This window comes from Mastigoproctus giganteus, chromosome 7, assembly GCF_048544385.1.
Source record: "Mastigoproctus giganteus isolate SK-2022 chromosome 7, ASM4854438v1, whole genome shotgun sequence".
NCBI classification, from domain to species: domain Eukaryota; kingdom Metazoa; phylum Arthropoda; class Arachnida; order Uropygi; family Thelyphonidae; genus Mastigoproctus; species Mastigoproctus giganteus.
In genome coordinates, this window is record NC_143581.1 from 7,093,104 (window position 1) to 7,108,726 (window position 15,623).

Sequence of the window (15,623 nt, forward strand, 5' to 3'; positions counted from 1 at the left end):
TAACTGATTGTTGGAAAAGATTTCCATCTGAGCTTTGGGAAGGGGGTATTGCAAAAAAATTTAAAGAAGAATTAAACAAATTATTGAATTGCATGAACAAATGATGTTAGTATTTTTTTTTCCATAAGCTACTAGAACCGTTGGAATCAACATACCATTCATAGAAAGCCTTTGTCCAGTTGTATGTTAGGATTCTTTGTCAATTCTGATGCATTTGCTCCTCCACTGAATTAAACACTGGCAGATAAGACTATGATTTAATTTGTCTATTAGAACTGTAAGTTGGGAATAATCCCTGTCCTCAAAATGTATTGAGAACTTGTCCACATCCAGAAGCACAGATGTTCAGCAGAAATAACAATACATGCCCTCTGTTCTAGCTACATAGCCTCCCTGTTGTTGTAACTTCGAGTAGTTTCATTCATTCTGTCTGTTTATGTGAATCGATATGTATGTATCTTATTGTTTAATCTACTTTTAGAATCTTGCTGTGAAAAGTTGTATTCTTCATTTTGTTCAATAAAGATTTATCTATATAATAACGGTGTAGATACACCATAGTTTACCCATAAATTTGAACTACGTATGTTGTGTAAAGGCATCGTTTTAATTGTATCTCATATTGAGGGTGCCTTCACGAGACAGCTGGTACAGTCAGTCCTCGTATAACACGTGTTTACACTACACAAATTTGATCATACACGAATGTGGAATCACCGAACACAACACGATAGGAATGAAGAGAAGATTCTGAAAATGTATTTGTTTTTTATATCAGTGAAGGGGAAACACATTTCGCCATAATAGCGTAAAAACCCACACAATTCCAGCTATCGGTATTATCGCAAATGCAATTCGATCGAGTTTACTACCAGTTTATAACAGATTCCACTAGCAGAAACGCTGCTGGAAATTGTTTTTGTTTTATGGTAGTAACCCCCAGAAATGTGCTTTAGTAAAATGTGAGCTAGTGAGGTGTTCATAGTGTGTCTCTGCCTTCGATGTTGTTTATTCAGTTACTACACGCGCGCAGCTTTGTTTTTTGTGTATCAAGTGTGCCTCCTCATTTTGTAATTGTGCTTTATTTCTAAAAATTGGTAAAATACTTAAAAGGTGTGAAAAGTAAGCGTCCTGGTGAAGACACTACAGATTCAGAGAGAAAAAGTAAAGCAATATCGATAAACAGAGGCGGACTGGATCAAAAATTCTTATCCAGAAAAATTTATAGTGGCATAGTATGGTTTATGGCCAAAATCACACCGGCCTCTGGCCCCCCGGGGTTTCCCCGGTAAGGTTATGGCCAGTCTGCCTCTGTTGATAGAGAAAAAATATGAAATTGTGAAACGCTTTGAGCAAAATGAAAGACCATGTGATAATTGCACATGCTACAGGCCTAAATGAGGCAACACAGAGAATTACAAAGAATGCAGAGAAAATAAAAACAACTTTCATAGCAGGAACAACTCGAAAGTGTAATTAAAATCCATTAGATTAAGACAAGAATTGGAAGAGATGGAATGGCTGTCATCTGTTTAGATAGAAAATCAAACAAAAAACAAGTTTTCTTAAGATAGAAGCAAAAGCAGTAACAATAATTTATTACGTAATAGTCATAATAAAATACTTAAGTATTTTATTATGATTATTTATTGTGTTTGGTAATGTTTTGGTTACAAATGTGTGTTCAATCTTGAGTGGTCAGCACCTAACCCTATTTTTCCCATAAGGCCTGTTGTTTATATTGCACGAGGGTTTCTAGGAACACAACTATCGTGCTATATGAGGACTGACTGGATTGCACTACCTCAAATAAATAACGCTTCTCTAGTAGAGAAGACTACTGTTATTTATTTTCAGTGGATCCACCACCCAGACAATCGTTTCGAAGCTAGTTGGCTTCATCATCGGTGGGCAGGCAGGTAGGTAGGTACCACAGTAATGCAACATGCCATCACAGTTGCGAAGTTATTTCCACAAGAGAGGCTTAAGTTCTGCAAATTGCAGTGGCTGGAGACTAGGCACCTGTGCGGTGATCTGATTGAGGTGTATAAAGCCTTGAATGGGTTGAGCACACTGAATTCTGATGGGATCCTTCCACTTGTTCAGATTACGAACCTAAGTGGGCACAAATTCAAATTAAGAAAAGACAGATGTAGAATAGATGTGCGGAAATTTGCCTTTAGCCAGCAGGTGGTTAATTGGTGGAACAAACTTCCATCTGTCGTTGTGGAAGTTGACAGGTTAAATAAATTTAAGGAGGAACTGGACAGGCATTTGGAGGGAATGGTGTGATTTTTTTTTTTTTTTTTTTTTTTGCTGATGCTGCATAAGCTCATACACACTGCTTTCTTGCATCACATGCCACTACTACTGCTACTACTATTAGTGAATGGAACAAATGGTTGCTCTTACGAAGAAAGGCTTAAGTTTTGCAAATTACAGTGTCTGGAGATTAGGCACCTGTGAGGTGATCTGACTGAGGTGTATAAAGCCTTGAATGGTTTGAGCATGCTCAATGCTGATTGGATTCTTCCTCTTGCTCAGAATAATTGCCTGAGAGGACAAATTCAAATCGAGGAAAGACAGTTGTAGGATAGATGTGCGGAAGTTTGCCTTTACCCAGCAGTTGATTGCTAGAACAAAGTTCCATCTATCTTTGTAGAAGTTGATAGCTTAAACAGATTTAAGGCAGAACTACACAAACATTTGTAGTGAGTGGATGGGTGAATTGAGAAGGGGGTGTTTTTTTTTTGCTAATGCTATATAAGTTTGCTTTCTTGCACCATGTGACCTTGCTAATGCTAAAAACAGTTTATTTGTCTGATTTTGTCAAACTTTTACCAGTAACCTTAACATATTTTATGACAGGTTTATAATTAAAATATTGAATGAAGAATTTCAGTTTGTAGGGCTTCTTTCAGCTCTATCAATACACTCATTACCTCATATGCCTGTATGCCAGGAATCCAGCAAAAAATAACTGTTTTTTTTTTTTTTTTTTTTTTTTAATCTTTAAATAATATCAGCTGGGTCTGAATTTGATATGACATTGGATGAACCAAAGATAAATTTTTTTTTTAAGGAACATTTATTACAATTAATTAGTCAGCATACAGAAGACAATTCAATAGATGTAATTTCTCAATGTGGTTTCCAGGACAACTGCTGAATAGCATCAGATAATAATGACTGAAAAATAGAAATAAGATGCATTAAAGCAGACAAAAAAAAAAAAAAAAAAAAAAAACAATCCTTTAATCCACAACCATAAACAGGAAGCATGGTGTTTCCTTCGCAGAACATATATTCTTTGAAAAAACTGCACACAAGAACACCACAGTTTCGTTTTATAACTCCAGACTAACACAGAGCTTTATAACACAGAACGCTGTACAATTAAGAATAATATAATTTTCAATTGTAGAGTCCAACAAGAAATCCCATTTAGAAATTATCAGACAACTGATCCACAACCTCTAAAAGAAATCCCCCTCCTAGAATCCACCAGTATAACCTCTAAAGTACCATTAATATGTTATTTTTATGTATCTATTAGTATGGATACATAAAAAAAAAAGCAAAATGGAGCAAATTGGGATTAATGTTTAGAAACTTTGTTGGATTAAGGAGTGATTAAAAGACAGGAGAGATAAATGGGCATAAGTCAGAGTGATCAGTATAGCAAGTGAAGAAACAGTGATCAATACTAGGGGCACTCCTGTTTATGTTGTTATTTGGTTTTTAGGAGCATAAGCAACTAAGGCCATATTGCTCCAGGATATGCAGTGATCATTCCCTGACCTTTCCACATCCTCTGTATTTGGTGGTGACGGGCTCGAACCCCGGTCTAATCAAGAAGCGTGTATGCACTGCTGCTCCTTCCCACCTGGCTACGGAGGTGCCTTCCTGTTTCTAATCTTCCTTAATGCATTAGCATTAGCAGAGGCATTTGATGCAAGAAAGCAAGCTTATGCAGCATCAGCCAAAAAAAAAAAAAAAAAAAAAACCACTTCCACTTCACCCCTCTGTTTGTTCAAAATACCTGTCCAGCTGAGCCTTAAACTTATTTAGGCTATCAACCTCCACCACAAGGGATGGGAGTCTGTTCCACCAACCAACCACCTGCTGGCTAAAGGCAAATTTCCGCACGTCTATCCTACATCTGTCTTTCCTCAATTTGAATTTATGCCCTCTCAGGTGATTTTTCTGAGCTAGAGGAAGAATCCCATCAGCATTGAGCATGCTTAAACCATTCAAGGCTTTATACACCTCTATCAGATCACCTCGCTGGTGCCTAGTCTCCAGACACTGTAATTTGCAAAACTTAAGCCTTTCTTCGTAAGAGCGCCCCTTTGTTCCATTCACTATCTTGTTGCCCTTCTCTGCACTCGTTCCAGCAGCTCTACATCCTTCTTGAAATGAGGCCTCCAGACCTGTATACAGTACTCTAGGTGTGGCCTGACCATTGCCTTATACAATGGAATAATCACCTCCTTATCCCTGCTGGAAAAATTCCTGTATATCATTGACAATACTCCATGAGCTACTCTTGCAGCCCGTCTGCACTGCTCAGAGAACTTCATATCTGCCTGCACAACCACCCCCAAGTCCCTTTCATTCTCTACCACTGTCAGTGCAGTACCACAGAGTTGATACGTTGCTCTGGGGTTGCTGTTTCCCATGTGTAGTACTTTACATTTGTCAATGTTAAACTTCATTTGCCACCTCTCAGCCCATCTGCTCAACCTTTCCAGATCCTGTTGCAGCAGCATAGTGTCAGTAGTGTCCTTGACAACCCTGCCAACCTTTGTATCATCTGCAAACTTGGACATTAAGCTTGATATACCATCATCAATATCATTTATAAATACAGAAAACAATAATGGACCCAACACTGAGCCCTGAGGGACTCCACTAATAACATTTGTCCACGATGAGCAGTGTCCATTGATTACCACTCTCTGTCTTCTCCCCCTCAACCACCCCTTTATCCATAGCAGCAATTTGCCTCCAATGTCACACTGCTCCAATTTGTGTAGTAGTATTCCATGTGCAACAGTATCAAAAGCCTTTCTAAGATCCAAGTATATAATATCAAAGTTATTCCCTGCATCCAGTTCTTTTGTGACTGCATCATAGTATCCAATCAAATTGGTCAGGCAAGACTTCCCCTTAACAAAACCATGCTGTGTCTGAGCTATAACTGAAGTCTTGTCTAAATGATCCTGCAGTGCTTCTTTAACCAGTGCCTCCATTAATTTTCCTGGAATAGAAGTTAAGCTAACAGGTCTATAATTACTTGTGTCAGCCTTTGATCCTCCTTTGTGAATTGGGGTCACATTTGCACATTTCCAGTCTATGGGTACCTCCCCTGAGTCCAAGGAAGCTCTCATAATTATGGCTAAGGGTTTGCTTACTTCCTTTGCTGCCTCCTTTAATATAACTGGATAGATCCCATCCACCCCGGGTGCCTTTCTTGTGTTTATCTTCAACAGTTTCTCCTCCACTTTACTCCCAGTTATTTCAAGATTCTGTAGCTTACTGCTAGAGTTGAATACACCTCTGGCATTCCCGCTGAATAACTCCTCATGTGTGAATGTCGATGCAAAATATTCATTTAGTTTGTTAGCTACCTGAGGGATCATCAACAGTTGACCCATCAATATCAAGTGGACCAATCTGATTCATCCCCTTCCTTCTAGAGTTTACATAAGTAAAGAACTCTTTGTTGTTTTTCTTTGCATCCCTTGCCAAAGATTTCTCGTAATCTGCCTTCGCCTGCCTAACCTCCTTTGTAACTTGGTTGCATATCAACTTGTATCTATCATAGGCTTCTGTGTTATGTGTTAATTTGTAAGTATCCCATGCATTTTTCTTCTCTGCCATATGCCTCATTAGTTCATGTGACATCCATTTTGGCCTAAACCTTGAACAATATTTCTTAGTTGGTATGTAAAGCCTAGTAGCTTCCAAGATAACTTCTTTGAATGCTTCCCATTTTGAATTTGCTGTTGGTAACATCATCAGTTGATCTCACTGTATAGAATTTAAATACTGTCTCAGTCCATCGTAGTCGCCTTTACGGAAGCAATAACCCTTCCCTTTACCCCTAATGGTAGTTACCTCTTTCAGTAAATCCCACTTCAGCACACTGTGATCACTGCCACCTAGTGGTTCATTTATCTGCAGATTCTTAATGCATGAAGAATCACTGCTGATAATCAAATCAAGAGTATTACTCCCTCTAGTTGCCTCCCGAACATGCTGATGTAGAAAACAATCATCCAATAAATCCACAAAAGCCCTGCTAGTGTGTGAGTAACCAGCCCCCAAATTCCAGTCAATATCTGGGAAATTAAAATCTCCCATTATAAGACTCTCTGATTTACTGGCCCACTCTATTTCCCTGTACAGTTCCTTATTATACTCATCAGAGTCATTAGGCCTATAGCACACTCCTACTCTCAATTTTGATCTCCCAATGCTTATGTCACACCAAACTGACTCAACACTGCACTGTCCAGCGATGTCGACTGGCTTCACTTCCTTGGTTTTTATGTGTTTCTTAACTAATAGCATAACCCCTCCCCCCTTCCTGTCCTGTCTATCCTTTCTGTAGACGTTGTACTCCCCAAATTGCAGTTCTGCATCCCTTATATCTGTGTGACACCACGTCTCTGATATCCCAACAATATCTGCCTTTGATGTTTTGAGCAATACCTCAAATTCATCAAATTTATTTACTAAACTCGTAGCATTGGTGTACACGCAAGTATACCTGCACCTGTTTCTATTCTTGGCTACCCTAACACGTCTCTAGTAGCCTCGTCCAAATATGCTGATGAGTAATGATACTGATGAGAGTTCAGGGGAAGTTGTTAGAGTGTGTGCAGATGATTAAATGTTGGAAGGATGATTAATGACCAGAATCTGACATTTTGCTTCAAAATAACTTAGTCCAATTGTACACTGAAAGGACAGAATTCATGGGATGTATGGTTCTTGGGCAATGTGAGACTCACTCCCTTTCGCTAGTGGATGAACCCACCACTTGGCAGATATATAGGTACTCTGCATCACTGCATTCACATAGACAGTAATTCAATGTCAGTATGGATAAAAATCGTGAGTTAACAGACTTTGAAAGAGGTGCTAGTGGGTGCCTGATGCATGGGTAGCTATCACTATAGAAATCGCACTATCCCTACAGAGTGTATTGGGAATATGCCATTTCCAGAATAACATCTCGTCGTGGGCAGCACTGCGTGCAGAGAAAGGTGGTAGATGAATGTGGCCGCCAATGTCTGTCTGGCATTGTTTCAGCCAACCAGAGAGCAACAGTTGCACAAATCACCACCGACTTCAAAGATGGAGGTGCTAGAAAAGTCTCCACCAAGACCATAAGGCAATCATTAGCAAAAATATGTTATGGGAGCCGCCAACCCACCAGAGTCCCATTGCTAACACCACAACACAGACCTCTGCACCACCTCAACTGGGCAAAGGTCATCAGCACTGGACTTTGGATGACTGGAGACGGGTCTCCTGGTCCGATTGGTCCCGTGTCCACTTATTTTGAGTGGACAGAAGGATGTGTATCTGGCAGAAACCACACGAAGCTATGCACCCATCATATCAACAAGGAACTGTTCATGCAGAGGGACAGTCGGCATTGGTCTGGGATGTGTTCAATCGGCACACATTGGGAACTCTGGCATGTCTAGATGCATCTCTGAATGGTCCAGGTTAAGTAACCATCTGCATCCCTCCATCATGGTCATCGTGCACCCACGGGGCAATGGACTCTTCCAAGACAATGGACCTCCCCACAGAGCCATGGTCACTAGAACGTGGTTCGAAGAGCATTCCACAATTTTACCACCATGGAATGGCCTCCATGTTCACCAAACATGAACCCTGTAGATCATCATTAGGATGCTGTGGAAAGTCTGTTGAGCTTTGGATCCTCCACCCAGGAATGCGATGGAATTATGGATGGAAATACCTGTGGAATGCTTTGTGAACTAGTGGAGTCAATGCCTTCTGTACACATTTTACTTCTCAAATTCCAATTCTTCATTCCTAATATCTGTGACACCACGTCTCTGATATCCGAACAATATCTGCCTTTCATGTCTTGACCAACACTTCAAATTCATCAAATTTATTTACTATACTTCTAGCACTGGTATACATGCACCTATTCTTATTCTTAGTTACCCTAACACATCCCATATACCCACCTGTTTCACGATGACTAACATCAGTCCCTGAAACCTCCAGCAACCCTTGCTCCAGGCCGCTGCTTATTCTAATAGAAATAGTGCAAGAATCACCTTCACCTCTGCCTGCGGCTACTTTTAACCTTTTAGTCTGTGAATTCCCCCCCCCCACCAAGCTAGCAGTTTTCCGACCAACCTAACACTGCCTCGATAGCATAGTAAATATTCTTGCATCCTTTCTATTTAAGTGTATCCCACCCCTGTAGAAGCAGTCTCTCCTGTTAACAAGCACAAACTATACTGAAAAAAAATTCTACCCCTTGAGCCTTGCACATTCCCTCCAGGACCAAATTGATTGACAAGGCTCTCATCATGTACTCCCTCCTATCGTGTCTGGGTAGAATTGCAGACACATTCAAATTTAACCCTAACTCAACTTTTTTGCAACATTGACCTGTACTTGTTATGTATATCTACAGATCTCCTACTCTTAATGTCATTGGTGCCAACATGTACAACAATATCACCCTTTGTGCCCTTAAAAGATGATATATGCTTGACAACACCATCAACTTTTGCCCCTGGCAGACATACCCTGGTCCTATTCCATCTATCCTTTTTACACAATATATTCTCAGTCTCCCTGACAATAGAGTCACCAACAATAACTAGTTCTTTGGGACCAGCGCATTCTGCCTTGGAGATTGCCGCTGTGTTGCCTGATGCCCAGGAGTGAGCTCTGGCATTAATTTGGGCAGCTGAGAGCTTGACAGGCCCCTCATATTAATTTATTCGAGGGAATCTACCCTACACTTCAAGCTCTCATAGATGCCCATTAGAATGCTGAGTTGACGCCTAATTACTAGACACTCTCTGCACCTGGCACGCACGCACGCACGCACGCACGCACACACACACACACACACACACACACACACACACACACACACACACACACACACACCATCCTTGGCTAGACCATGTTCTGTTCCAAAGAGTTTGGCAAACATTTCACAAGCTGTACATTTTTTTTTTTTAGGATGTGATGCGTTGGAGAATCGCCCCACTCAGTTCTCCCCTGTTGTTGTTGTTTGGTTTTTAGGAGCATTAGCAACTAAGGCCATATTGCTCCGGGATAGGCGGTGGTCATTCCCTGACCTTTCCACATCCTCCATATTTGGTGGTGACGGGCTCGAACCCCGGTCTAATCACGAAGCGTGTGCTACGCACTGCTGCTGCTCCTTCCCACCTGGCTACGGAGGTGCCTAGTTCTCTCCTGAGTCACAGCAAACCTGCCACTTTGTGCCTGTTGCTTTGCTGGTCTAGTCTGGGGCATGATATTTTAAATTAATAAGATCAATAAATTTAATTAACTAATTGTCAATTCTACACTATCTAATAGAATCCCAAATACAGTGATGCGTATTACGCTATATAATTTTACATTAAAGCTACCTAGTTACCATAATTAAAATTTGAATTCCCTATCATTCTCTATACAAAAACAGTGGGCGCCTCCGTAGCCAGGTGGGAAGGAGCAGCAGTGTGTAGCACATGCTTCTTGATTAGACCGGGGTTCGAGCCCGTCACCACCAAATACAGAGGATGCAGAAAGGTCAGGAATGACCACCGCATATCCCGGAGCAATATGATCCTAGTTGCTAATGCTCCTAAAAACCAAATAACTAACTAACTAACAAAAACAGTGGCCGCAAGATTCGAACGAAACAATGGTTTTACGTATATTAAGTAGTAATCTACAGAAACTCTTATCTAAATTAAAAATAAAAATAACCAGCATAACTAGAACTATAAGTCTATTTACTTTATAAGTAGCCTTATAGTTTGCTAGTGAGTAATCGCTAGCAAACAGAGCAAAGAGGGGGGGGGGGGAATAAGGAATTCTTCACATATATAAATGCCAAGAAAAGCAGGACAAACCAGATTGGACCTTTACTTAAGGGAAAGGGATTGTATAAAAAATACACCAGCTGTCGCTGCAGATGAACTCAATAGTTATTTTGCATCGATATTTACAAATGAAAAACCTTTTGTGACAATGGGAAATAGTGGGAGCGAAGTTGAAAAATATGCAATTAATGATATTGAAATTTCGCAAGATTATTTAATGAAAAACTTTCAAGCCTACAGGCCAGTAAGGCTCCTGGAGTAGATGGAATATATCCTATAATCTTAACGAAGGCGGCAAGTGAGTGCATTGAACCATTGAGGCTAATTATGTGAGCATCACTAGACTCTGGGGAGATTCCCTTGGATTGGAAAAGTGCCAATGTATTTCCCATATATAAAAGTGGGTGGCTCTAAAAGTGAAGTGGGAAATTATCGGCCTGTCAGTCTGACTTCAGTGGTAGGGAATATCATGGAGGCAATGATCAAGGGTGGAATTCAGGATCATTTGGATCAAATTGAAATTCTCAAGGATACTCACACGGTTTTGTAAAGGGAACATCATGTTTAACAAATCTGGTTCGCTATTTTGAAAGGGTCACTCACGAGCTGGATTTAGGGAATAATTTCGACATTGTTTATTTAGATTTCAGCAAAGCTTTTGACTCAGTCCCACATGAGCGGTTGCTTTATAACCTGGAACAGGTTGGAATCACTGGGAAAATCCTTAGAGGGATAGCAGGATGGCTTCAGGGCAGGAGGCAGAGGGTTGTCATTAATGGCTATTCCTCAGATTGGGTTGATGTAAGAAGTGAAGTACCCAAGGATCAGTATTAGGACCACTATTGTTTTTAATTTTCATAAACAACATCGACGAAGGGATAGCGGGCATGATGTTAAAATTGGTAGAGTAGTTAATGATCACTGTCAAGCTGAGCTTCTTCAGAGAGACCTAGATAGACTTCAGGAATGGTCAGAAAAATGGCAGCTACACTTTAATCCAACAAAGTGTAAGGTATTACACCTGGGAAACAGTAATCCCAAAAAAACGTATTCACTTGGTGGAGTTCAACTAAACCCAGTACTGGAGGAAAGGGACTTGGGTGTTACGATATGGTCAGACATGAAATTCTCTCAGCATTGTAAATAGGTTGGTGCCCTATCGATGATCTATCGAACTTTTGCAAGTAGAGATAGGGACGTGATAATCCCATTACATAAAGCTTTCGTTAGACCACACTTGGAATACTGTGTTCAAGTATGGAGACCACACCTAAAGAAAGACATCGAACTTCTTGAAAGGGTGCAAAGATGGGTAAATCGCCTGGTGAAATCAGCAAAAGGGCATCCTTATAAAGAAAGATTTCGAATATGTGGGTTGCAGAGTTTGGAAATTAGACACCTTAGAAGAGCGTGTGTGTGTGTGTGTGTGTGTGTGTGTGTGTGTGTGTGTGTGTGTGTTATGGAGGTTTAATGGCGCTTAAACTGCTGAGGCTATAGTGCGCCTCACCTTAGAAGAGATTTGATTGAAGTGTTTAAGTCTCTGAGAGGCATCAGTAAAATGAATGAGGACGAAATTTTCAAGATTATAAATGAAGCTAGAACTAGGGGACATAAATTCAAGTTACGGGGGTAAATATTTAGATTGGACTGCAGGAAGTTTTATTTTAGCCAGCGAGTTATAAATTATTGGAATAAGTTGCCTACATGGGTGGTAGAGACTGACAGTTTGGGAAAATGCAAAGGTCATCTGGATAGTACCTTCAGGTCAGGGAAGCATATAGGATGATAGGTTTAATCTCCTTTTCTTTTATTAATTATTATTATTTATATATTTATTTATTTTTTTTTTTTTTATCATTGTTCTATTCAGGGGGGGGGGGTTGGCTGGTGCAGCATAAGCCATAGGTTTTCTTGCAACAAGCGGCCAATACTAATACTAATACTAAAAGAGATTTGAACATATGGCTAATATAGTACCTGTAGGTAGATGAATACGAGTTGGAGAGCCAGAATTTAACAGAGTCAGGTTATGGTTCTCCAGGAATATTTCAATTAGTTGGCCACTCCTATTCACAGTGGATGTTCCCCACATTGAATGATGACTGTTGAAATCACCAAGTAGACAGACAGGAGGTGACAGTTGTTTGATAAGATTGTCAAGTTTGGTCTGGGAGCAAGGATAATTCAGTAAGATATTTGGGGTGGTTTTTTTTTTTTTTTTTTTTTTTTTTTAAGGAGCATTAGCAACTAAGGTTATCTTGCTCCAGAATATACGGTGGTCATTCCCTGACCTTTCTGCATCCTCCGTATTTGGTGGTCACGGGCTCGAACCCCAGTCTAATCAAGAAGCGTGTGCTGTGCACTGCTGCTCCTGCCCTCCCGGCCACGGAGGCACCTACGGTAAGATATAAATGGATGCAAGAGCTAATGATATTCCCACTGCTTTATGAATTTCTACTACTTCTAAGGAGGTTTGTAGTTAGAAATGTCTCAAGGGTATCATAGTTTTCACAATTATAGCTACCCCACCACGAGCAAGGGAATCAAAATTCCTGTCTCACCTATGCATAGTATAATTTTTGAATTTGATTTTTTGAATTTTTCTAGCACCACGTTTCTTGTGGTGGTAGAAAAATTTTTTGAAGCACACACCTACTTAATTTGAATTAGTAAATCACTCGAGTCATCTATATTACTGCGTAGTCCTCTACAGTTCCATTGTAGGAATTTATTCATTGGTTGGGTTTGATTGAGGAAGATTGATCTGACTGTTTTTCTGAGAAGGCTTCTGTCTGCTTAGTTTTGGTTTTCATTTCTGGGTAAGATTGGGCATCCTGTATCATTAGCATGTAACTCTAGTACTGTGTTGTCTCTGATTTAACATCAGTTTCCATATTGCAATTTCGTGGTTTCACTTTCTTCTGATTTTCGACAATAGTTGACTTTGTTGTTTCAGGTAAAGTTGGGATACTGAACGGCATACTGCTGGTTTTGTTGACTGTAGATTCTTATTTCATATTAACAGTTTTGGCCCAGGTGGCAAAGGAAATGCTTGGAGTTCAGGATGTAAAGCAGAACCATGCAATTTAAGTAATCTGCTTTAACAGAAGATGGAAGAGTTGGAGTGCTGAATGTCAAAACAATGGACCTAGTTGGTAGTAGGTTGCCATCTTTATTCATCATGATTCTCCATGCATGAGTTGCTTTTTGTTCACTAAGCTCTTGTATTATTTCTTGTTCCGAGACAATTAGTAAGTCTCATTCACTGATTATGCCTTTAGAGGTGTTCAGTGTTAGGGGCAAAACTGACACTGGAATACTGTTAAATGACAATTTTAAGTGTTTCTGAATGACTTGGAAGTTTCAATTAAAAAGTCTCTCCAACAACCGATTCTAAACATTTCTGTATTAGGAAAGGCGATAGCTTGCCAACAGACATTATGAGAAATGCTGGCATAGCTGTATTTTGTTTTTCAGTCTGTAATCTGTTCGCACAATTCAAGTCATGCTCTGAGACAGTGTTAAGACAGTGTTTTGTCTTCATATATGGAAACAAAAGGTCCACCTTGGAGGAAGTGTGCTGGCATCTGTACTAATGGTGTCCCATCAATGGTTGGCTCCATGGGAGGTTTTGCCTTTCTTGTAAAAAAAAAAAAAATCCTGACGTCTCAATCCATTGCTTTCTTCACAGAGAGGTGCTGGTGTCAAAAACTCATGAAGATGAAAAAAAGTTCTGGATGATACTACAAAAATGGTTAACTTTATTAAACAAAGACCACTCGAGTTCACTCGAGAATGTTTAAAAACTGTGTGAAAACCTGGACAAAAATCTCCTGCTACAAACAGAAATCTGGTGGCTTAACAAAGGAAGAATTCCAAACAGGGTGTTTGAGCTGAAAAGTGGATTTCAGGAGTACTTTAAAGAAAACAGTAGGCCAGACTTTGCTGAGTGCTTTGAAGACGAAGAATAGCTGCAGAAACTAGCCTACTTAGCAGACATTTTTCATCACAAGAAACAGTTGAACAAGTCTATGAAGGGCCTTGGAGAAAATGTTTTGACTTCAAGTGACAAGATTCTTGGATTTAAAAGGAACCCGAATCGTTGAACAACTCATGTTGCAAAAGAAAATCTTGAAACGTTTCCACTGCTGCTTGGGCTTGAGTGAGGAACGATATCAGCAAGTCGCAAGTCTTACTGACCTGAAACAGAACAAAATTGAACAGTATTTTCCCTCCCTTTCAATGCAAGTGTATGACTGAGTGAGTGACCCTTTCTCTGAATCATCTGCTCAACCTGAGAACTTTACTTTGTTGTTGTTATTTGATTTTAGGAGCATCAGAGACTAATGCCATGTTGCTCCATGTATATTGTCTGTAAATTGCATGTGTTCTGAGGTTGATTTTTTGTTTGCTGGACAAAAAAAATCAACTGAGACTAACAAACTCAGCCATGTTGTGAAAAAGACCCCTAAAAATTCTCCCATCATCGAACTCAGGTCTTTTCCACCCACTGTGGGAAGGACAGCGATCCTACCAACTGTGCTACCCACAAGGGCAGGAACTTGACTTTGAGAGAAGAGAAAGAACTTTATGAGCTGCAGTCTGATTGTACACTCCAAATGAGATTTACTGATCAGACTCTAGACAAGTTCTGGATTTCTTTGAAAGAAGAGTATCCTGCCATTCATAGGAAAGAAATGAACATTTTGCTGCAGTTTGCAACTTCTTACATATGCAAGCAAACTTTTTCTTGTTTGACAAGCATCAAGAGCAAGGACAGAAATTGTGTAATTTCAATTTGTACTTATATTTTATTTTATACTGGGTATACTGTAAATATCTATTTGAAAATTATTAAATGTTTAATTTCAGTTGAAAATGAAATCCGTGTGTGCTTATCTCAAGTTTGATGAAGAATTTAGTATTTGTGCTGCAAAAAACAAGCACAGGTTTCATATTAAAGAGGTAAATTTCATTCTTTATTTTTAGTTTCAAAAATAACACTTTTTATGAATATATATAGGTCTATAAGATCTCAAGAAACCAACATGTGTATAATAATTTTGAAACTGCTAGGTGTATATTTAAACCTGAAAATGTTTAAATATAGTATTAAATATTTAATACTATATTTAAACCCAATTTTACCCAATTTTATACAAGACTAAGCCCCAATTTTATACAAAAAAATGTTTTTTTGGTATAAAATTGGGGCTTAGACTATATTTTTATTCATATTGCTTTGGCTTATGGTTTTAGTAGCTTTACTGTTCAACATTGTCAATAAATTTTCATGTTGTGAATAACATTAATCGATTTACAACATTTCTTTAAATTAAATCAACCAAGCCTACCTTTAGAAAAATTAAATCCCATTTTGGCTTAAGCCAGTTATTTAACATAAATTTATTATGTTTGCCTTAAGCCTTTTTAAAATTTATGAAAAGGGGAAAAAAGAGACTAATTGCAAGAAAGGCAAACTAAGCTTAA

General features: G+C 39.3%; 1 protein-coding gene across 1 annotated transcript in view; it reads right to left on the reverse strand.

Moving 5' to 3' along the window:
* Positions 1-15,623, reverse strand: part of LOC150082462 (piezo-type mechanosensitive ion channel component-like) — an 861,219-nt gene that overhangs the window by 413,968 nt on the left and 431,628 nt on the right.